The sequence below is a fragment of the Copidosoma floridanum genome, unplaced genomic scaffold (genome assembly GCF_036245765.1).
Source record: "Copidosoma floridanum isolate Cflo_tuat_1 unplaced genomic scaffold, Cflo_Japanese_pri ptg000030l, whole genome shotgun sequence".
In the NCBI taxonomy this organism is placed as follows: Eukaryota; Metazoa; Arthropoda; class Insecta; order Hymenoptera; family Encyrtidae; genus Copidosoma; species Copidosoma floridanum.
This window is the reverse complement of record NW_028321907.1, coordinates 12,082,593-12,107,186: the sequence shown is the minus strand read 5'-3', so window position 1 is coordinate 12,107,186 and position 24,594 is coordinate 12,082,593. Positions and strand designations below refer to the sequence as shown.

The following is a 24,594-nucleotide window of genomic DNA, read 5'->3' as shown; positions in this document are numbered from 1 at the left end:
AACCTTTTTTGGGGTGCCGAAACGGTGTAAGAGTGACCTTCATTGTTTAATTGTTTAATTCGAACAAGTTTATTATTTACGAAAACTCCCCATTGTCAGCGAATCGAAGGTATTACGAATGACGTGAAACTTTCGAAAATTATTTATAAACTTAGAATACACCATCATTTAAGAGAAGCTGAAAATGTTGGCATTTCAAAAAAAATAGACTTTCGTGTTTTGTTTAAAAATATCGATTAGGATTCGGAAAATCTAGTTTGAAAAATTGATGTTTCAAATAACTCCCCAAAAAAATGATAAACTCCAACTGTTTATGCTAAATATAAAACTACTACTTCTAGTACTGCAACCTATTCCTATATGCGTCTGAAAATTAAAAAAAATAAAATAAAATAAAATAAATAAAAAAGAAGCATGACATATGCACAGACAATACGTGCTAGCAAGAATATTTCGTATTGTTGGAGCACAAAAAAAGAGAGCTTAATTTGTTACAATAGAACCGTCGAGCGTACGTATACAAATACAGAGACGCGAATTAACGGGTCGCATTGTCCCCTGGTAAATCGAGTAAGTGAATTTTTTACCACCACGGCCCAATTATTCTGCCAAAGAACCGAAGTGCAGTTTTTCCCCAACGAGCTAAAATCTTTAGGAACCGATCACAGAAATATTTTTTGGATGGTCAAAGGTTAGACGGGTTTCACCCCGCAATCTCGAGAAAAGCCAGCTGACCGACCTGGAAAATTAATTTCATCCATAAAGCACGCAAGCGGCGCGTCCGCCCGAGCTAAACTGCTTACGAGTTAACGTGATTCGTTCTTGACCAGCCATGCGAAACGAGGTCAAGAAGAAGAGGAAAAAAAGCTTCCAGCCCCAACTACTACTACTCTGGCGTCTCTAGGGTACGGATAATCTCAGCACTCGGAGGGTTAATAATTTGGGGGGGAATTAAAAATTCAAGCTTTGCACGCTCTTCCGTGAATAAACATCGGATGGCCACTGTTTACTAACAATTTAGAGATGCGGGACTTACAGGTGATCGGGGCTTACTTTTTGGGGACGCATAGGACAAGTGCCAAAAAAAAGGCACTTCGCAATCTCTTTGAAGCGCGCGTGTTCTGATGGACTGTACTTTTTCGATTGTCTTTCATTTCTCCAGCAACGTAAGGGAACGGATTTTTAATTTTACGTCCAAATCGAAGCACAAGGTCATCCCAAAGATTTTTTTCTTCCCTTCTGTTCTATACGACAGAAATAAAGAATATTATTCAGATGAAACTTGATAAATATCCTTGGAAGGGGGAGGAAAACATGTCTCATAGAGAAGTACCTAAGGTGTTGTATTGGATCAACTCGCTGGAGAAGTAGAAAGGAGAAGGTAAGGTAACACATCAACCCAGTGGAGGCAAACTTAAAAATATGATTTGAAAATTACAGCTTGGTTGCTGTCTCAAAGTAATGAAGTACATTTCCGAGGATAATGATTTTAGTCGACATCTTTCGTTCTCTGTGCGCATTCTCGTCTTTATTAAATGTAAGCTCGTTACGACAATCTTGTCAAACTTGTTTTTGTTATGATCTACTATGGAAAAGTGTCTCGTGCACGTTGTTCATACATTCGTTCAATTATCGTTAGTCACATTTCAAAGTAGTAATGATGATGCACCACCACTTCTGTAGGTACTTTGAGGGATTCGATGTTAATGGCACCGTCTATATGGGGTATAATTTTCGACGAGGTGGTATCAACAAATGTAACGTTAATTAACTCAAGTGGGGAACATGAATATCACCCTCGATAATTGAGTGATACCGTGGATACCACGCATTTCAAGGAGCCATGGATGATTAATAAAAGGATTTTTGTTCGGGGTGACCTACGACGAGGACGTGATGAACGGCACTGGTGCGAGGGCCAAATTTGCGATCGGTGAGTAATATACATCACGATGATTTAGGTCGCCTACGTGAGGGGTGGGGGCGGGGTAAATAAACTGCGATTGTCGAAGCGAATGGGCACTGCGCGATGCTTTGTATATGCATGTATTTTCAGGGTTTGGGACAGATGGATTTAATTGACTGTTTTTTTTTTCTTTTCTTTTTTTTTTTTTTTTTTTTTGTGATCGTTTTTTATGAATCGAATCGATGCTTGGAGCAGATGGTTTCTGCTGCAGCTTTTGAAATTTATTTCTTAATGGTACAATTCAGTGAGTCAGCGAATTTTTTTTGTAATAAATAATCGAGTTAATACAACATGTGGACGAGGTTTATTTCACGTGAAATTTTTTCTTTACAACTCACCATTATATATGTATACTTTGATTCATATTTTATGTAAAAAATAATTTGAAACGATGTTTTGATTATGTAAAGTTTAATTTGTATTTGATGTAAAAAAATGTGGAATAGCTTTGAAAAATTTTTGTTATGTAAATAATCAGAAACTCTAACGAACTTGTGCATTAGATTTCTAGCTTGCAATTTTATATGTGGAACTACATAATTGATTTTTTTTTTTTTTTTTTAATATGTATAAATGTCCCAAATACTTTAAATAAAAAAAAAAAAAAAAAAAAAAAAGAAATGAAAAATTTTTAAACACTTAGTACAGTCGTGCAAGCTTTTTTTTATGAAACAATAAAAAAAAAATTTTGAGATACTTCCTTCTATTTATTCAATAATATTTTATTCAGAGTTACAAATAAAAAATAAAACTTTCCCTCGATACACAAATAATAACCTTTTTCCATATAATATCGAAACCATCGTCATTAGACTCCAACAAACAACTCCATTAATCGCTACAAGCTAAGGCCTTCCCCACCCCAATTGCCTCCCCAATTTAAATTCCTTAATGTCACATCGCACGCTTCGTAAACACGCTACCAACGAAATAAACAAGCAGCGAGTAAAAAAAGCACCCTTAACTCGAATCGACATCAGTCATGTAAAACCAGTTGCAAACACGCCTTGGATCGACAACAATAACAATCCTATACAACCATGAACTCCAGGATGGTTTGATCTAGAACCAAACATCCTTAAAGTCGAATAAAAGGAATGAAAGAAAAACGAGGGCAGTGCGGGTGAAAAAGGAGGCTTGCGCACACACATAGAGAACCAGCCGGCTAATTACCGCGGTATGATGCGAAAGAGCCCAACCTCCAATCCCCTCCTCTCATTTTTCTAATTGTTTCCACAGATAGGAAGGAAAAAGGAGAGATGGGATGTTGGTTTGAAAAAAGAAATCCTCGAGCCGTGAAGCTTGAGCAGACGTATACGTACGGGCAGGAAGTGTACGGGGGGATCGAGGGGATGCTTTCTCGTCGATTGCCATGCTGCATTTTTTGCATTTTTGTATCTCTCTTTACTCTGTCAACGAGTTTTTAATTAAAGCTTGGACAAGCGCGCTAGGCCAGGCTACGTTAGTCTCGAGCTTTGAAATTTCGTTAATTTATTTCCACGGCTGCTTTTCAGGAAAAAATTTTTTTTTTTTTTTTTTAACCACTTTCCCCGTGGTTAGTTGAGCAGCTGAATATGTTGGTTCCTGACGGTTAATGCGCTCTTTGTAGAGCGAGTGATTTGCCGGCAATGATTTTTAATTAATTTTTTTCATTGTATGGAACTTGCTACAAAGTCTTGCGAGGAAAGAGAGAGTTGTAACTTTTAATTCAACTATGGTAAATGTATGAATTTTATTTAATTTAATTTTTTAAATTTCATTTTATTTTTGACGTTTCATCCCACAAATCGTGAGTTGATTGCGGATGAATGGTTATTTGAGTGACGTGCGTCCGAGGGATATATCCAATTACTCGTGCAGACCTAATTATTTCGAATGCATTTTGTACAGTACGAAATTCCAAATAAATCCACTCTTGAAAATAATTTGATTATCTGTTACTGCATTACCTGTAAGATAAATTGATCCGTGGACCAAGACAAAGTTCATCCATGAGTTACAAATAATTATAGAAAGTTCGTTTAGTTCTCCGAACAAACAAATCTAATAGTGCAATAGCTATTCAGGTGTGATCAATAAATAAGAGTCGTTAACATTGGGTAGCTCTTAATAAAAAAATTTAAAAAAAAATTGTATCCCGAAACCTTACTCGCTCAAGAAATTTTTTAGAAAACAATTATGAATCCATACATTTAATATCAATTAGAAACTTGATTAAAAGCTGTTTAACACGAAAATGGTTTTTAGAAATTCACCTTATTTATTGTTGATTTTGCTTTGAATGTTTAAATTTTTATAATACAAAACAAATCGAAAAAATCATCAAAACGAGCACTTCTATTAGTATACTGAATCAGAATCCAACAGAGACGTGATTTAATATTACAAATATAATAGTGTACATTCATGTTGTATGAAATCGACCAATATAAACAAAAATTTATGAAACTAATATTTTTTGTACTATTAAACAGTTCCCGATGTGTTTATTAACCAAAAACAAAAGTAAAATAAACACCAGAAAAACTCAAAATGAGAGCTCCATGCAGAGTCTCATGACGTTAACTCTGTTTAAAATTTCCAAGATTTTTATGAGGCAAGAAACTCCCGGTTTGATTGTCCTCTTTGATCCACCATTTTTCAATGTCCCACACGAATTCTGAACTCTCGCTCTCTCCTCCAGCAAACGGTAAAAAGATTACACCCACTCCCCAGTCAACAAAACACAAGCAATCACAAGGGCATCAGCCCAGCAGCAAACACCGTAATACCCGGGGAAAGCTGTCAGCGGTGGCTGGGCGCGGAAATTGGGATGACTGGATTACAGCAGCGTCGACAAGAGTAGGCGAGGGGGTGGGGAGGGGAGAGCTGATTTCTCGAAAATCGATATGGGAAATTCGCGCGAGATTAGGGCCACTCACCACCAGCCCCTGGTGTTTCCTTGTCACATCGTGCATGTGTACACGTGTGCACCGCGTTAAACGCGAATTATTATTTTGGAGCCGCGCTGGAGCCTAATCGAGCGCACGTGACGCCCCTCGCCTCCTGCACGATATTGCGCTCGTATTATTATACACACGGGCGCGCACGTGTTGTAGAAAGCCATGGGGGGGAGGTGGATTTTCGTGTATAGGCAAGGGAGAGTTTGTCTTGGACGCAGTTTTCGCGTCAGCACAGTCCGCGATATATGCACGTATGCGGTGTACGTAGGCATACACACATGCATCTATAATACGGCTCCCTCCTTCTGGACCCCGATATGTGTATGAATAAAGTTTTGACTCACACGTGACACTGTTTGTGTCGACTCTCTGATGCGCGTTTTGCACCAAGTTTGCCCTTATGTATTTAGGCAGATGTGCAGTAGGTGCTAGCTGTACGCGTTATGCCGGTCGTTGTTTCTTACTCTTGCAGTTGGCACGTGGTTTGCTTTTGCATTGCAAATTCGGGATTTTGAATTGATTGCCAGGCTAAGTGGGACGCGATGAAATGTTACATTGGCACGGGGAAATTGTTCGAGGGCTAACATGTATTTTTGGGATATTTATGTGATACATGCGATGTGTCTGACCGTACGTTGATTTTTCTACTGTCACCGATTGTCCCTTCATGGAGAGAGGTTAGAACCATTTTGACTAGTGACACCTACCGTATCTTATTTTCACTCACTGTAGCATGAGATTTACCGCTGCCACCACAGATTTTTTTCGGTACCATCACAAAAAAAAACACTTCTAACACTGGTATACCAGATTTTTTTTCGGTGCTGGTACCGAAAAAACCCGTGCTAGGCAGCGGTAAATCCCATGCTGCAGTGAGTGCAAATAAAAGACGGAAGGTGTCACTGGTTAAAATGGTTCTAACCTCTCTCCGTGCTGGCGGTGTCTTGTGTTTGTCAATTTAATTTCTGTTGTCTTGAGTTAGTATTAAAAAGTTGCAAGTTTATAACTATGAGACTAAATGTGTGTTCTTTTTTTATTTGTTAATTAAATATGTGAGGTCACCAACGTGATAACTTTTATTATTCTGCTCATAGGTAAGCCGAGTCTCTTCGCTTCAGTTGTTGTGTTTTCATTTTGCGGAGGAAATGTAGCACCCTGTTATGGTCTATACAATTTGATTAGATAATGGTTGCGTACTTCATTAATTAAAATTTTGTAAGTGCGAACTTATTAACTTTTAAATTTGACAATACAAAAATGAGTCGGAAAAAAATTAGAAATCCAAAGTATAATAGATGATGAACAGGTACTCCCACGCGAACTTTTAACATCTTTCAAGTTTTATAGTTCCATTGAGAAGCAAACGAGAACGCTAAGAGGTAGGAAAAAAGAGAATTTTTCAAAGTACTTTCAACAGCTAGGTACCCACTAGAACACTAAACTCGAGGAGACTCTGTCAGACACGCGTCCGACCCATTCGATAGGTACGTATGTAAGAAATACTCAGACGACGGTTTTTTTTCATCAAAAAAAATTGCTACAGAGTGAAAAAAAATGGATGTGGAAAGCAGGAGATCGAGTACCAGAGATAGGACAAGAGGGCGAATTTGCGCGTTGACACGGAAAGCGCGTGTGTATGTGGATCAAGATTTCTCAGTGAATTTTTTAAGCTGCACATGATCGCTTAGCGTCAGGTTGTGCTGGGCTCAGGCTGCGTAGAGCTGACTACAAGTGGTGGATAAAAAGTTTTTCGTGCATGGCCGTAAACGCGTGTACTCCGTGACAGTTTTTGCGTGATGTATTGCTTGGAGGAAAGGGAATTCTTGTTACTAAAGGGTGGAGGGATCTAGATTGCCATTTTTGCTGCTGGTAGACAGGTAGGGACCGTGGTTTGGAGCATGAGATCACAGTGTTTGTTGCTGATTTATGGTGTTTTGATGAATTTTTGTGGATTGTTGATGTCGCAAAGTTTCTGAGATTAATTAACTTTTTTCATCAGGGAAAAATGAATTCTAAGTAAAAATCGAGTTTTACTATATTTTAACTGATTGCATATTCGTTAAAGATATCCCTCCAATATTGAGGTAGCACCGAAATAGCAAGGTGTTTTCATAAAAATTTTACCATTAACCCAAAAGTTTATTTGTACTGCTACTATTTATGATTCAGTACAACAGTTTGCTCGTACCTATTTGTTTTTAAATAGTTTGTTTTCACGTGAAAACAAGGAATGCAATCATATAATGCATTCAAAAGTGATACTCTGCATCCCATTAAAAATCATAATATCCATATTCCTAAGAAAAGCAGGTCCCTTGTATGATCAGTGTACGAAACCTAAAAAAAACTTCCGTCTGACCAAATCGAGGTTATACTACTGATTACTAATTCTAGAAGTCCTAGCATAGTCTGTACGTAATAATAATGTTTCCGAAGCTTAGGCATACTAAAAATGTTTGTAGTTCTTTTATGTACTATCAAATTAATTTGTTTAACTGTATATTTCTTGTTATCGTGAAATTGTAAACAGTAAGAACTAATGCAGAATGGCTTCAAGTCACAAGGGCATCTATTGTTCTATCTAGTAATCATGATTTTTACTACACTGTCATGTTTAAAAAATATACCCTTTAGCCCTATGAAATAAATAAAATCCATCATAAGTGTAACCAACACGTCTCAACAGCCACGCCACAGCCTGCTCCGGAAGAGCCTAGCACGTAATACCGGCAAAGCCCACTCAGCTCGACCATCAACACGGCTCTTTATCACTCTCGGCGTCTGTCTCTCGACCCAACGATCCCGGCAGCAGCGGTACAACCGCATTCTGTACTCGTTTCTCGCAACGGCAGGCGCATCAGGTTTCTGCCCCCCCCTCCCCACCCCCCACCTCTCCCGCTGAGCCTACGATCCGATTGTTTCTATCTGTTGAATCTGGCTGCGAGCCAAGAGTCTACCCTTCCACTCATAACGCGCCGACGCGTGGCTAACAGACGTGTGTGTATGTACATACAGGCCCGAGAAAACAGGCCCCCGAGAGGAGAACATCAACTCGTGGCTGCGGCACTTCAGGGCTTGCCAATGATAAAAGGATTATGATCACACTCGAGTTTCGCGGTTGGGTTTATATCACTTTCTCCCTCTGCCTGGCTGAAAATCGATGAACCTGAGCCACAGGTGGATCCGAACGAGTTTTTGCTGGTGAATGTTAATGTGAATTTTAGTGGGTTTTCGGGGCATAAATACGATGAGTGCAGGAAGTGATGGGTTTACAGAGCGATAACGTTGGATCGATGAACGCGCAGATATTTGCGGCTGATGAATGGCGTTTAATGGACGATTCGACGCTGCGAATGGTTTCGTTTCCGTGTATTTTATTTTCATACTACGGGATTTCACTATTTTTCAGGTTAGTGGGCGTTTCATTGACTGATTGTTTGTTCAATGTAGCACTTTTTCTTCTGTTTCAGGTAAGAATCATTGCATCTACTACGTCGTTTCTTTAACAATCGTGACCAATAACGAACAAAGGTAAGAAAAAAAAAAAAAAAAAAAAACTTATCCTACCATTACAAAGGAAATAATTTGAATTTTTTAATTGTTGCAATGATAATGCAATCTCAGCTCGCAATCGGCGAATCCATTATATTAGATACAAGATCTCGGGTGTAATTATAATAATTTCCAAGCATACACACACGGGGAGGTAAAACTGTTTTTACTGCACAGCGATAAAAGCGAGGCAACTAATTGCGCGGCCATTATCACAGATATATTTATACACCGACCCCGTTTCTATTAAAATCCTGCCGTCAGCCAGTTCCCAAACGCATGGGTACCACCTTCCCTGGAGCGTCTTTTGCAAAAAAAAAGGAGACCTATTGCCGTGCTTGCCGAATCGTCCCCCTCCGTCCTGAGTCCCACGGCGTGACCGCACCACGTACACGAAAAAGTGTAACGCGATCCTTATCTCGAAGCGTTGCATACCCATACACGCAGCCTACCAAGTCGAGCTTGCAGTGTGTGAGTACACGCCAGCGGTTTCGTGCCAGAGCAACATTGCGTTTCGTGCACTCGCCGACTGGGGTTAACGTAATTTTGTGCATCGGGGCTGGGCTCCTCGATGTAAATGGGGTCGGCCCCGAAAGAGATCGGCTCTACGTGCATGCACGGCACACGTGGTACGGTTGCGTTTCGGGTAAAGTTTTCGCATAATGCATGCACTCCGGAGCGGATGACTTGTCGGTGTTTGCTTTTCGCGATGGACAAGCGCGGGATGAATAAAAAGCACATTTTTTTTTAAACTGGATTGGTTACTTTGGCAAAAAGTGCACCGAGTGATCGTAAAATTCAATTTATATTCACTTAGCCGCTCGAGCGAACAATCGAGCAACAAGCACGGTAAACATGGACTTGTAAGGGAAAGAAAAAAAAACAGACCCTGCGAGGACAGAATTCACAGGAGGCCGCGTTCGGTCGTAAGTACCGACGAGAAATACCCCACAGCTGTGCGACAGAGCAATGAATCGTAAACTAGAGAACTGGGGAGGAGGAGTTGATTGCGTCTGGGATTTGTAGCTGCGCAGTGCATCCACTGAGCCCTCGATGTTTTTTTTTTTTTTTCCTTGTTCACCCTCGATTTTTCGACGTTGGGGGAGAAATTTGATTTTCGTGCCCGTCGCTCGCTCGCGCGACAAGGAATGGAAATGCGCGGCTGTAATTTTGCTCTCGTGAATGCGCCGTTCGTTAGCTCTGCAGGGTCATGTGTGTGTGCGTGTGTGTGTAAGCACGCTTGGGTTCGACAATTGGGATTTCGCATCGATTTTTTTTCCCCTACTCAATTTAAAAGGCAGCGCTCGATGGCGCGAAGGATCGATACGGTTTTGACCCCAATTGTTATTCGAGCGTACGGGCTAGGTACCTTTTTCGTGGATTTCAAAGAAATGGGTTCTCCTCTTTTCTGTTTTTGGGAAAAACAATAATCGATTAACCAACAACAGGCGATAATGAACGTTGTAATACCTGTGCCGATGCACATTAGCGCGTATTAATGCTTCTCGCGGTCGTATCGCACTCAAATAAATTACAATGTATACCCGCGTACTTAACAATTAACTAATTGTCGTGCTATAAAGGTCATTAAACAAAATTACCAATTAACGAGCGCGTAGCCACTATTTGTCTAGCGAAGTTACAGCCTCGTCAATTACTGTGTTGCGAAAAGACAAAAATTATAACCCACATTCGGTACCCTGGCTATTATCGTTAGCAACTGTGTGTGTGTATATATACGTGGAGGTGATGGAAGTATTTGTTAATTTCTGGGCTGTGCCTGTGGGTTACGTACGTTGGTTTCACAGTTTGAATCATTCGACAAATTGCTCGGCGATAATTGCCCTGCCTGACGGTACGTAGGTGCTATCGTCTTGACTGTACCTTTACGACCTTAGGTGAGGTCGTTTGAGCGTACTGGAATAACATGTTGAAATATTTTTTACGCTGCGTTTCGATTTTTTTTGCTCATTTTTGGTTGAATTTTAACTTTCATACAAAAATTTACTATAAAATGATGTTGACAATGTACTTAGTCCTTTAAAAATAATTAGAGGGTAATGAAAAACAAAAATTGTGTATTGAGAGACATACATAATTAAAATCACCTGTCTTGTATTGTAAACTAAAGGCATGCCGTCATCCAACGGACTTTAACATTCGGCCAATCAATGTTTGATACTTGATCCGTAAAAATTAACGCAGTGCAATTAAAAAATTTCATTATTTTTTCCATTCTTCTAGTAATAATCACGTTCACCACTATTTTTCATTTCCCTCGGCAAAAACAACGTCTGAAAAAAACTGCATAAACTCATTAAAAACCCGATTAAAAACATACGTCATTTCACCGTCAACAATACCGTAATCAGCACTTATTACAGCTTGAAAAACCCAATCAACGAATCAACAATCGCACAGCGCCACCCTATGCAAATTTAAAATCGGAAAACTCCGCTCTGTCCATCCTTAATTACACCTACCACCCACTTTGCATTCACTCGTAAAATTCAAATTTCGCAAGAAAAATTATCACCCCGTCAATGTACTAGCAAGCATTGTTTCCTACTCCCTGTCAGTCCAAGACCGCAATCAGACCCTTGCCCTCTCCTCGGAAGAATCGGCCAAAGTTAAAGGAGGTCGCGCCAACTCCTTAGCCGAGCTGTCGCTCAAAACGAAAGAGAGCCATACCCGAGCGGAAATTAACGCGGAAAGTGGCGCACTGGTGCTCACGTTGTAATAAAAGGAAAGAGATAGGAGGGCGGATTACGCGTGCTGTCCGCTTTACCAACAAATGTAGTTCAGTGGGGTCTCTTTCTCATCCAGGTTCTTTTGTCATATCTATACGCGTTGTTTGGCACTGCAGAGGTTCAAGAAAAAAAAAAATTGATTTTTAGTCCACTAAACAATAAAATTAAATTCAGAATAAAAACAAGATTTGGCGCTAAGCATAAGTCTAGCCGTACATTGTTGTTTCAGCTCGTGAAAGTCTTCTTGAATGAAACATCGACGATAAATAAAACGCTTTCCCCTTTACTCTTGTTCTGCTTTGAGATATCTCTTTCCATCAAAGGAGTCAAGACAATGTATGTGTAAACGTGTATACTGTACAGATTTTTTGTCTCTTCAATTACGGACTTTTTCCTTTCAAGGACAAATACACTTGAGAAGGCTTGGGGTTATTGTTTTCTTTAATCTGTTGAAGGGTGCTTTACCGTGAGTTTTCGAGTAGTTGAGCGAACGCGAATGGATTTTGTACGTCTGCTCTTATTCTTCTTCTTGATGTGACAATTTTGTCGCTCAACGTTTATTTGTTGGTAATAAAATAGATTCTTGAATTCTAGAAAAGTATCTATCTTTGGTCGATTTTTGAACATTTAGTTCATTAAATGATCTACTTAATTTTAACAATTGCAGTCAATGAATATTCACCGCAAAATAGGGAAAATGTATTACTTAAGTACAAGAGAGTAGTCTCATCGTAAAGATACTCGCACCTATTTTAATAACAAGGAAATTAAGTAGGTTAATAGCAGTGTACTTCATTTATTGTTTCGAATCGACATTGATGACGTTTCTATTATGTCTTCATTCAATGCCACTTACGATTTTCAAATGCACTTCACACGCCGATGCTACTGACTGAAACGTTTGATCAATATTATCGACAGAGATGTATCGTTAAAGGAAATTAGGTACAGCACAGGTGACGACCAATACCAGCAAAAGCTAGCGTTTTCAAGTCATCCCTGTGATTCTGGATACTCTGTGAAATCCATTTGAAAAATTGTGAGCGATCAACCGAGAAACCTAAAAAACAAGAAAAAAACCTTCAACCCGACAATCAATCGCAATTAGCTTTGCATCAACACACAGCAGCAGCTGCAACACAAATTCTCATTCCCATCACCCAATAGATCCACATCAGTCGCATCAGAGCAGATTCTCTTCAACGACGCGCCCGTACACCCATTATTCTCTTGACTTACATACGTGCACGGCGCACACACTCGCTCCTCTATGTTCTCCATCTCTCGCGAGGAACTTCACTTAACGAGCTATTCGAGCTATTCATTACGCACTTGGCTTCGCTAATTTCTCGATTGCAATAGCTAGAAGAGGGAGAGACAGTATTCTCCTTAGTCTTGCATGTGCCTTCTCCGGCATCGTGAAACGTATAAGGCAATTAAGCCCCAAGTTATGCACACGTGTAGCCTCGCGGTGTGTGCATGTGTCTCTATCAAAGGCGCTTCAGAGATACTACCTGGAACATGAGAAAGTGTCCATTTTTCATTTTGACGGAAGCTCTAAATTGCCAATGAAAACAGAAATCACGAAAATTCCAGCTTTACGCGTTTTTTTTTTTTTTTCTTCTAATTGGAGCACCACAGACGCGAGTTTGCATTAGCTTGATGATGTGTGCCACTTGGTGCGAACACAAACATGCACGAAAGTGTTGATTCCAGACAATTATTGCATCCAGCTCAGTCGCGCGAACGACGCTTTCCCACACGATGTACTTGGAACCAGCCGTGGCTCAATTAGTACGCAGCTGCCTTCGTTTGCTAGTCAGCGTTTTTTTTTGCCGAGTGCATTTGGTGGCACAAAGTGAGGAAAACACTATCAAGATCATGTTTATTTTTTGATAGATGCCACAGAGCATTAATAGTCTTTCATGAGAAAAACAACTTCATTAATATTTCAGTGACATCACCCAAGACTCTTTACCAAAAGACACCAAGTGACACATCCATCAGGGTCTATCTCGAGCACTACATGCATCAAACTTCATCGCCGATCATCAGAGACAAAAGAGGGGGAAAAAAGCAGCAATTTGTTGTCATGAATAATAGATCCCGCCCTCCTCAAACACTTTGAATAACATACGAGCTCCCCAATACACGTCGACCGTACCAAATCCCTCCATCAATAATCCAGGAGTACAAACACATGCGCTTAGTCCACAAAAAAAGGCACCAGCCCACGAATTAATATTACAAGCAATACAAGCGAGTCTACGAGTCAAACGTGTGCAAAGAGAAGCAGTATATCTGGGGTGTATACACACGTACACGCGAGTACAGTCGAGGAGGGGATTAGTTTCTCCGGTAGCTCCTCTCGATATCGAGTCGCTAAATTCCAATCCAGCCGAGTCCCGATGCACTGCACGTATAGTGTGTATACACAGCAAATCCCGAGGTGGCGGAGCCTTGAACGTACCACGGGGTTGACCGTTAAATAAACCGCACCTAATAGCTTTCATTACGCGGCTAACCGGTACGAATTACCGGTGTATCCACCTCCACGTGTGTGTGTGTGTTTATACACCGTGACTTGTTGCCCCGAGCTCGTGCTTGCTCGTGATGCCGGGGCTGTTTGAGGCTTGGAAGTTTCGGCTTGGCTGTGATGTGAACTTTCTTTATCTAATATCGAGGATTAAGTCGCCCGAGACTCAAAAGCATTTTCGAGCCGGGGAAATTAGCCATATGTCAAAGTGCCTAAATTGACCAAAAACAATGACAGAGAGCGTTACGTTAGCCTCGAGTCAAACTGTCTCTCCAGCTCGCAACTTTTCTTCGTGTCTATTTCTTCATTGTACTGTGACTCATTGAGTCTTTACTATTCGACGTACTCATCTTCGCGTGAAAACAATATCATTATGATTGAAGCTGGCGATATTTGTTTGACCAGTCGCTAAAAAATACGAAGTACTCGGGGCGTTTTAATTACCTCAACTGAAGTTTCTTCTCGTTCTCCTTCAGGGGAGACCCCTCCGGCAATCAAGCTAATTTTTCGATTCCCTTTGTACTTCTAGAACTCCTTCGTTGCCTCCCCTCATTCATTTCTTCCTTTGTTCCTTCAATCGTCTCACTAGATGGGAATTGCAAACTTCAGTTGATGGGTCTAGCAACGCTAATTCATACCGCAGATCAGTTGGTTATAACTGTTGATTAAAGACCCTTAATTATTTGCACCAAAATTGAGAGTCATAATTTACTCGAAAGATCGTCGAGAGGTGAGGGGTAAATCAAGTTCTTTCAGACGAAAATTTTTCCAATAAAATTTTCACTCAGTGAATCAAGCAACAGCCACATGGAGGTACACACCGGATCAGATGAATGCGCATAGTGGGAGGAGGAAGTAGCGGACCCAGTTGGAGTGCACACACATACACACGCCAATGTAATCCTTAACCCAGCCATATCTCAGCTACACTAGTAGTGCACACGAGGGCATATCAACCGCATGCGTTTCCCAATGACGGAGCTCAACTGACTGCCTTCATGTTTAGAAAATGAAGTCCAGTCGTTGGTGGACAGATAGTAGGTACGTGGAAGAACTAACGAGTCATGAGCTTGCTGGTTTTTTTTTTTCTTTTCTTTTTTTTTTTTTTTTTTTTTTCACGTAGAGTACCTTGGTTCTCGTTGCTCGACAATCATTTAGGTTTGTTGTAAAGTGCGATCGTTTTTTCGCGAGTGGATAATAGGAATATAAAATGGCACCTGTATAACCAATAGCTTGTACTTTCATCTCCACTCGTATCTACACCAAACATCCTCTTATTTTTTCTCCTCAGTATTATGTCGTGAAGTTAAAAAAAAGAGCGCACATCCACATCATATGACTCCATTCACTCGAAGCTGTCACGTTGGAAAAAAAGACTAAGCTCTTTCACGACTGCGAGAGTGAAAAGCTCTCGAAGCCACGTAACTACAAAAGTGCAAAACCAAAAAAAACACAAGGAGATACTTAAGGGCATGCCTTGTGCATCTAATATCGATTCAGGCACGCACCTCCTCAAAAGCTACGTCAGCTACGCGAATATGTACGCTGGAGCATTATCGCGTCATTTCGCAAAATCCTCATTGCTCCACTCTCTTTTATCTGCTGAGCGTGTATCAGTAGGTAGTACACACGCACATTACACAGTATGACCCGATTTCAATGGGTCGCCTGCAAGGTAGTCCCCTGCTGTGTAGAATACGTACGTACACGTATCCAACTTTTTTTTTTCATTTTCTATACAAGTGCACACGGGCGGCCTGTTTTGCGATGACGAGCGAAGATGCGCTTGTTGTTGCTGGAACTCTTTTTTTAGCTGCACATGACGTCGACAACTCGTCTTTTTTTTGTCTCTTTATCATACCGCTCTGTGCTCTCTGCTCTGTGGCTCTTTTCCATTCATATCGCTGAGTGCCTTTTGTACGGACATTTTTGGAAGATAGCGCGGGTGTGCTCGTTCTCTCATTTTGACAAGATAATGCAAACTTTTGCCATTTTTCGCCTTGACAAGAAATATACTTGGTAAATAGTTAGAATGATAATACACCGCGTATCGATTAAACGATTACAGTAAGCATAACAGCCACGCGTTTAACTGATTTTATCTTATATGTATATATTTTGTCAGCCTTATAAGAAACAATTTCTCTTTCTTGTATCAACTGATGATGAATCTAAATAAAATAAATCACGGAGGACCCAAGCCGATGGTTATCAAATTATTTCCCAAAAATTCACGCCCCACGTTGCACACGTCCGTCCGTCCAAGCGTTGAAAATAGCGTTTACGTGACGTGTCACGCAAAAATACGCACGACACGAGGCTAAAATAGCGTTTTTTATTCGTTGCACACTTGTTGGCCCTTCTTTCCTTTTTTTTTTTCCTTCACACGACACATGTACGTGATGCGCAATGGTACATGTTCCCCTTGGCGAATCTTTTTATTACGGTGAACAGCTAACCGGACGATTTGTCGAAGACTCACTGTCACTAGAGCTTACGATGACGGATTGATATTTTTCAGGAAAAGGTTGAGCTGTTTCTTGAGATTTCTGAAATACTGATGCTTCTCTTATCGTTGTTATTTTGAGAGTTCGTGCTTTGCTTATTGGAGGTATTTTTATTTATTTATTTTTTTTTTGGTGTATCTGGGATGTTGAGGATGGAGTACTATGGAAAAAAATCATAAATCACCTACAGAACTAGACACCCTGCATCACAACCACCAATAGAATCGTCGACTCATCAGTAAAAGCATACCGATTTTCAATTAAACATTCAATGTTGTTAAACAACATTTCTACAAAGTACTTTAAGTACGGTTTTGTAGTTGTCAATAATTAAAAAAAAAAAAAAAAAGTTCCCAGCAAGTATTGTAAAAATGTAAAAATAGCAGCTTTGACGAGCACAAGATTACATGTCGCTGATATGCGAGAGTGATACGTGTCACTGCCTCCGTAGCATGCGCTGAATAATTTACTTTTTCACACACAGGATATTACTTGGGATACGAGGACGAGGGGGTTGCGAGCCGTATTATTTATTGTCTCGGTTTATCCTGTCAGCCAGATACTCAGGGCTTCAATTATCCTGGCGTTGATAACGAGTAAATCGCTCTGTCCGTCGACTAAAGTATAGCGTGCGCCAACATTACCCTGTGCAGTTGACGCTCCAAGGATGGCTGCGCGCTTCGAAAATAATTATTGAAGTTCAGCGGTGGCGCAAAAAAAAAGTTTTATTAACACTATCTCGTACTTTTCATCGCGACAAGCCATGATAAATGCTTCATTTTAGAGTCATATATTTTAATTAAATTAAAAAATAGTCATATATAAAGAATTTAATACAAATAAATAAATTGAAAATCTTTTAAATCATTTGCAGTATTTTTCAATGACTCGAAAAGTTTGTAGCCCCTTGGCCCAAAACACAGTTAAGAATGGAGACGAATCATTTATATATTTAACTTAAAAAGAATTTTTTTAAAGTTTCTATCATTTATTACGTTTAATGAAATGTAAAAATTGATTTTAACCATAAAAATCACGATTATCCACGAGCCAACACCAAAGATACAAGAGACTCTGGTTTTTGAATCTATTCTAACTCATATAACGTACTTATACTGTGCAGGCAAGTTATACATGAATGCATACACGTCCAATACACCACAAAACGATCCACTCGAGACCCCAAGCTCGATTCAGAACGAAGAGTGCGCTACCACCTCGAGCACACCCATAATACGCATCTTCAGTACCTACTAGTAGCGCTCGTAGAACCTCGCAGTAGCAGCACAGCTACAAGTAGGGTACATCCAACCTATATACACACGTGCCCGGAGTTGATTATTCGCTCGGATAGCTGAGCAAAATCACCCGCCAACGTCAAATGAGACGTTGAGAGAAATTTACGACACCACAGCCGTCAAGTATCCGCGATGGCAGTTAACCCAAGCTCGATAACGGCTCGCGTTGTAATTACTCGCACCCGAGCGTGGGCTTTGCGCACCGAGATGATTTGCCAAACAGAACCCCGGCAATGTGACCCGTGTAATTTCAGTACCCAAGGCAGCGAACTGCAATACCTGCACATCCGGTATTTTTCCCCCGAATTTCCATGCATAACGCAATACCAGCCCAAAGAGAGCCTTTGTCCCGGGAACTTATTCATTGTCGTGAGCTCGAATGGAAGGAGAAAGTTGTGGCGAGCTATACGCACTGCCATGCATTATCATTAGCTCGTAGGGGGTGGGTCACGAAACTCGTACTTGCACGCCTCCACCGCACAAAGCGCTGGGCCATCGGGCAGGAGCTATAGTTGTCAAAAAAAAAAAAAAAAAAAAAAAGAGAGAGACTACTCTACATGATCCGTTAACGTTCAATAGTGCACGCGACAGGAAAATGTTCGAGCACCCGGGGGGCCTAAGAATTATTCCTGGACCCTTCCGATCCCTTTCTTGGGTATGATTTTTTTTCTCCTTGCCCCTCTGGCGTTCGTTTCTGTTGTCGTGTTTCTTTCTTTGACGCACGGATGTGACTTTTACAAGGAAACTCGTTATACTCGCGTGGCCTCTGGAAATTCGAGTTCCTTCGTCCTCCTTTTTTTCACATTGTTATTATTCTGTACGAGAGTGCGGCTCTCAGGGAGAAAAATGGGCGACGCCGAGACAACTTTTGCAAACTTGTCTAACTTGACACCTCTGTTCCCTTGTTGCGGAAGCTGTGCTTTCTCGTTATTGTATGAAGTGCGAAATGCAACGTCAGCCAGTGTTAAAAGTCCTTGCTTTTTTTCAAGGATAAAGTCAGCTCCCGGACTCGTTAAGGAATAATTTTGTTTGGCTCAAGAGAAATGAGAAGCATAATGCTTTTTGCAAAGAAGCTCGCTCATTGAATTTTCAAAGATTTTTCTTTTTTTGTAACAAAAGTTACGCTGTTTTATTCAGAGCCACCCTGTGTAATTGATGGACTGTTTGCCATTAAAAGTTCGCTCATGCAGCGAGACTTTCTATCAAAACCATAAAAGTAGTCCCCTTGACGCAAAACATCGCTTTTCGTCCTCTCACGATCATTGGTACGTACATAGACTTCTGCAATCGAGCCAAAATCATTTCTCAAATTTCTCCAAAGCGGCAACTGTGGACTGAGTTGTACGAAAAAATCCAATAGAGCTCGCGAACCGAAGTGCGCGTGACTAAAAATAATCTCATTTAAATATCGCAACGCGCGAGAGCTGGGCAAATATATTTTTCAGCGGGAGCGAAGCGTATCTTTGAACCCTCCCGTGCCTCGAGTCCTTCTTATTTAAATACGCTTGCTGAGAGCTCCTGCATGCGCGCCATTGACGTACGTATGTATCACGTTGAGATTTCGAGGGCGTTTGCCAAGTTTCTTTCCCTCAAGAGCGTGAGGGTGTTTATTTGCGATTTGAGAGGTGTGCATGCCCGGGAATCGATTTTGAGGACAAACTTTTCAATCCTTTTCTTTGGTGAGGGTAGAGAGAGGGTGAAAGGATCTGAGCTATTGTGAGGAGAAAAAGGTGAAGCTGAAAGTGTGGGCTGGCTTTTTAAATTCTTGGGATAATAATTTTTGGCAGCTGGGCGAGATTACGCGGAAGTGCTAATATTTGGCCTGCCTGGGATATCCCGACCTCTTCCGCGAACTCGCTTGAGCTTTTTAGTCCAATTAAAATGCAAAAATATTCCCTGAGAAGAGATGGAGAGCCGGAGGGGAAGTCCAAAGGAATAAGCTTGAAGGACTCTTGCGCGCGGATGATGAAAAGTCCTTTCGGATTTTCTTCCCAGTTACTTATTATGCCCCTCCTGATTGTGGTTTTTGTATGATAATGTGGAGGCAAAAGAAATATACATCAGAAATTGTGTGTTAAGTTTCCTACATAAAAAAAGTTGTGTTAATGTTACAAGTAGTATATGTTAGCTTTAGTCAGACGCGTTACTATTTACTCATTTCGTAAAGTATGAAAGATCACCAAACAATACTAGTCTTAATTAGTCAGACTTTTAATAGTATTATAAACTTATGGATTTGAAAGTATGACGATACTCGAATGTTGAAAAGTAATTGCAGAAAAGTAGTTGAAATAGTTCAACAATTCAAAGTAGTAGAGATCAGTTAAGGTCAGACGACTCGGAATTTTACGTGATAATTAGTACTGGTAATGTGCAAGATCGTCAAGTAGTAACAGCCTTAATTTGTCAGACGTGCAATTATTCTACCAACTGACAAACACCAAAGTATGACAGTATTATTTTGAATAAAAAGAAATTACAAGCAAGTATCATGAGAAAAAGTTTAAAAAATGTGAAAGTAGTAAAGCTAAGTTTGTGGTCAGACGCATCCAAATTTTTACGCGATAACAATGCCGACTACACAACTCAAAGTGGTAACCGTCTCCATTGATTTAATTGATAATAATTTTGAGAGTTACTGTATTAAAAATTATGACACTATTTCAATGTTAAAAACGCTTATGTTAAGGTAAAAATAGATGACAAGCTCGTATTTTAAAAAAACATAGTTTCGTAAAAGTAAAAAGTAGTAAAAGCCAATTTCGGTCAGCCGCATGAAAAAAAAATTAACCATTTTGTTACAAATTTTGGTTATTGATTTTGCTCAGATCACGGATAACAGTGAGTAGAAATTAATTTTTTTCTTACGTGGAATTAGTACATCTTATTAAAAATATCATTTCTAGATATTGTATTCTGATAATTGATCTGTACTAAACATATTTTTCCTATGAGATAGAATGCTTAATTTTTGGAAAGTTTAATATATGGTATAGGCACCACCTGAGATGTGCTCGTAATCAATAGGTTTTAGTTTATGCCCAAGACGTGAGATCTAGAAGTAGTAACAGTCCGAATTAGTCAGACTTGCCTTTACCACACAAAACAATAAAATAGACTTTAAAAATATGAATTGCTGGTGAATGAGTATTAAAATTCGGCACGTCATCTTCCTTGGGATATCCCTCTATAGTTTCTATAGAACGAGTTTCTAGTTTTATCCACCTCTGAAGTCGTCTCTCACATTTTTTTTTTATTTCTCTTACTCATGGCCCCTCTGCCTAAATTATCGTCTCGACCTCGATTGTTCCCTTGAACGGCTCACTTACGTACGTGTACAAATATGACAATGTCAAATAACTGAGATGCACTTTTTCGCCACTTCAAACGTTAAATCGCTCGTCTTTAAACTTTGATTTTTAAAATTTCACGTAACTCAAGCTGAGTGGTAAAGTTAGAGGAGAGTAACGTCCTCTGATGGGCTCGCTTTTGAACTTTAAAAGTGTTGTACACAAAGTCGAACGTCAACAAAGTCGAAAGGTCGTTTATCATCGTAACAATTTACTTCTTGTCTAGACTTTGTTTACATAATAATAGACAAATTTTTTTTCTCTGTTTGACTTATCTGAATTTTTTTTTACTTTCATGCTTGCAAATACTATATTTTTCATCGTAAATTGTGATATTCAGCTTGAACTAATAGAGAAAATTTTGAATCACTAAAACGTAACTTTTCACAACAAGTCAGTGAGTACAGCAACCAACGGTTGAATAGCCGGTTCTAAAAGAAAATTATATCATACAAAAAATTGTACTGCAACTGCATCAAAAGTGTTTTATTCATGAACAATATTCAAAAATGATGCATTAACAAATTCTTACCGATAAAGCTTTTTAAACCACCAGATAGATTCATACTTGATACTTAAAAATGTAATTGCACAATTCCTCGGTAGCGGTGCTTACCCTTTCGTTTGTGTACGTATTTGTCTCTGAGCTTGCAACTAAATCCGAGCTTAAGAGGGTAACCCCGAAACATGAAAGTAAATCCACCTCATTTTTGTATACGAGTACCTATACCTTTGAGCAGCAAGCTACCGACAAATTGCTTTTCAAGGAATTTTTTAGGCTAATCTTGTAATTCCATAGTTTTACAGTTTTACATGCAACAGTATAAAATGATGTCATCAAAGAAAAGATTATGTTTGCTTGATACTTTAATTATTAACAGAATCATTTTTAAGTTTTACTTGTAGTTTGGATTAAATAAATATATGCCATTCAATACATAAAAAACAAACAAATAATATTATCATCAATCACATTGATGCCATGTATATTTATATCTGCAATAACATTACAATAACAATAGTTCAAGGTCTGTGAAGCCTGTTTATATTACTCAAGGACTCTAGTTTAGCGCTTTAAGTACTTCAAACAGTTTTGGTCTATACGTACAGAAAAGCGTTGACTCTACTTAAGTGCTGAGCTAACAAACGAGCCCTCGTCAAGCTAAATATTGGCAGATCATAATTAAAGTGCGAAAAAGGAAGGAAGAAATGTCAAAGAAATCATTCTTCCATCAAAAACAAACTTTAACTTGTCAACAATCGATACTACTGCAGGCGACTTCACGAAATCCTGTAACGCTCACGACCCTTTGACCGATAGCAGCCCTACGCGCGTCATCCCCGACCTCCATTCTCTGCGTCCTTGTGTTTATCTATTAATTAAAGCCTTTCTCCTCGTCCCGTCGACCCATTTGCGACACGAGCGTATACACTTCCATCAAATGCGTCATCCGAAAAAGAATCGTAAATTTTAAATGATCCCAAGACGAAGTTAGAATCCGCAGCCCCGATTTTCCTCTTTCTCGAGCTTTCTGGCTCCCCCGACGTTGCACCAGCGTTGCTTCATTGTACCAATGTGACAGGCACCCACGCTCGACCCGATTTAATCTTCCTCTTCTCATTAGTTTGCTCGTTACGTCTATCATTGATTCAGTAGTAGGTATAGGCTTTTTTGGCTTTTGTTTCTTTTGGGTTGATTGTAGTACTCAGTTTTATGTAAACGATTTATTTAAATGAGCAATGGAATTATGAACCACTTTGTGTAATAGTGTGTGAAGAATATAGATGTTTCGCGCACAATGTTCCACACATTAAACAAAAAAAATTTTTTTTTAATTGTACGCAACTCGTGTGAGACAATTACTTGCGATGGTAAAATTAGCTCTTGAAGTGAACATGGTAAGAATTTTTAGTAAAGTTAGTGTTTCTTTGATTAGTTCAAAAGTTATTTACATTTTTAAATGATAGTTAACCCATTTAAATTTATTAAAACTCCTACCCGAAGCTGCATAAAACAAAAGTTTTTAGCATTTAACTTGTAATAGAATACCAATTTAAAAAAAAATGTTATAAATTTGTAAATAGTAATCAAACTTTTAAGCTCTTTACACTGTAAAAACAACTGCCTTGAGCGAGGAATAAATTTGAAGGCTACAAGTTGTAATGCATAAAATTTCGGCTAAATTAAGCATTGATTTCAAACTTCGGAAAAGGGGAAACAAGCAGAATAAAACACAAGCAAAGCAACCCTTCAATAAATCAAACTAGTTAAACTTTTGTCAGAGTTGTTGTTAAATTGTAATCACTGTTGTAACTAAAGTCATGAATAATCGATGTGTATTCCCAAACTTTATGTGTTGATGCTAGTATAAAAGTTTAATTCTGCACAAGGGAAAGCATGTGTATGAAAATAATTAGCAAAATTCATAACTTAATGAGTCAAATAAAAGCAGTTCATTACAATTTTAATTAAATCTCGCTAACGTGAGACATCACTATCATGCTTAAATAATTTAATGATAAAAAACTTTTAACCAGCAGTAAAGCTTAGATGAAAACACCCTAAAGATGTAAATAAAATTAACATTTTTTATAGACAAATGTGATGGAAATTTTTACTCTGCACCCATGAATCTGAAAAAAACGGTTAGTACACCAAATTCAGACTAGTTCCTTTGTAATCGGTGATCTATGAGAGAAATAGTAGTCGTAAAATTTTTCGTAATTTGTCTACACTTTCTGAAACATTTATTGTATCACCCAAGCTAAAAACATGGTGCTTAAAGTCGTAGAGATTTTATTTTTAAAGTGAAGCAATCGTGAAGATAAGAATATTTTAAAACAACTTAATAGCTTTCTCGAAAAGATAAAAATAACATTAATTTCGGTAAGAAAAAACATAAGAAAAAACAAGTATCATGAGTTGTAGATAACGAATAGACAATGGAATTGGTTTCTTGGACTTCGTAATTTATCGATATTTTAATAAGGCATCACACAGTTTTCAGTTTTTTAATTTTCTTAAATCTTTTCGTAACTAAAACGTAGTTAAAGAATTCTCAGAGAAGAAAGCGTTTCAAAAATAAGTGTTCGTCACTGAATTAAGCGTACTTGTTTTTACTAAGAAAATTTTTTTAACATTAATAAGCAAATAAATAAATGGCCAAGTTAAAAATAATTTGTTTATAACAAGTTTATGAGAAGTTCGTATAATGTTGTAGGCTTGCGTTATAATACATTGCGTTCTACTTGTGTCAGATGTGCTATAGGCGATCTAAATGTTACTGCATCCATTTTTCTATATATTTTTTACTACTTATATGAGTTATTTGCATGACATAATACTCAAAGAGAGCTAAACTGTTTTGATTTTCTACTTAAAGTCATATTTAATTGCATTTTTCATGCATTTTATTGTTTTGCGTGCATGTACTTGATAGTTAGTTACTTCTGAAAAAATCTGCAACAGATATAAGTGTCTTTAGATTTATAAAAATTATCTTCAAAACTTTATGAAAAGTTTTAAACAAAAGTGAACTACAAGTTCCTTAACGTAATCATAATTTTATTCGTCAATTTTTTGATATACTCAACCTTGGAAAACAGCTCCAAATAAATTTAAAAAATAATTTTACATGTTAAATGAGGCGTCACAGGATTTTGAGAAATCGCTACTCTGTTGTAACAAAGCTT

The 24,594-nt window shown here is 38.9% G+C and overlaps 1 protein-coding gene across 1 annotated transcript in view; it reads left to right on the top strand.

Annotated features, from left to right (window-relative positions):
* Positions 1–24,594, top strand: part of AChE-2 (acetylcholinesterase 2) — a 117,363-nt gene that overhangs the window by 15,315 nt on the left and 77,454 nt on the right. The gene's annotated exons all lie outside the window — the stretch shown is intronic.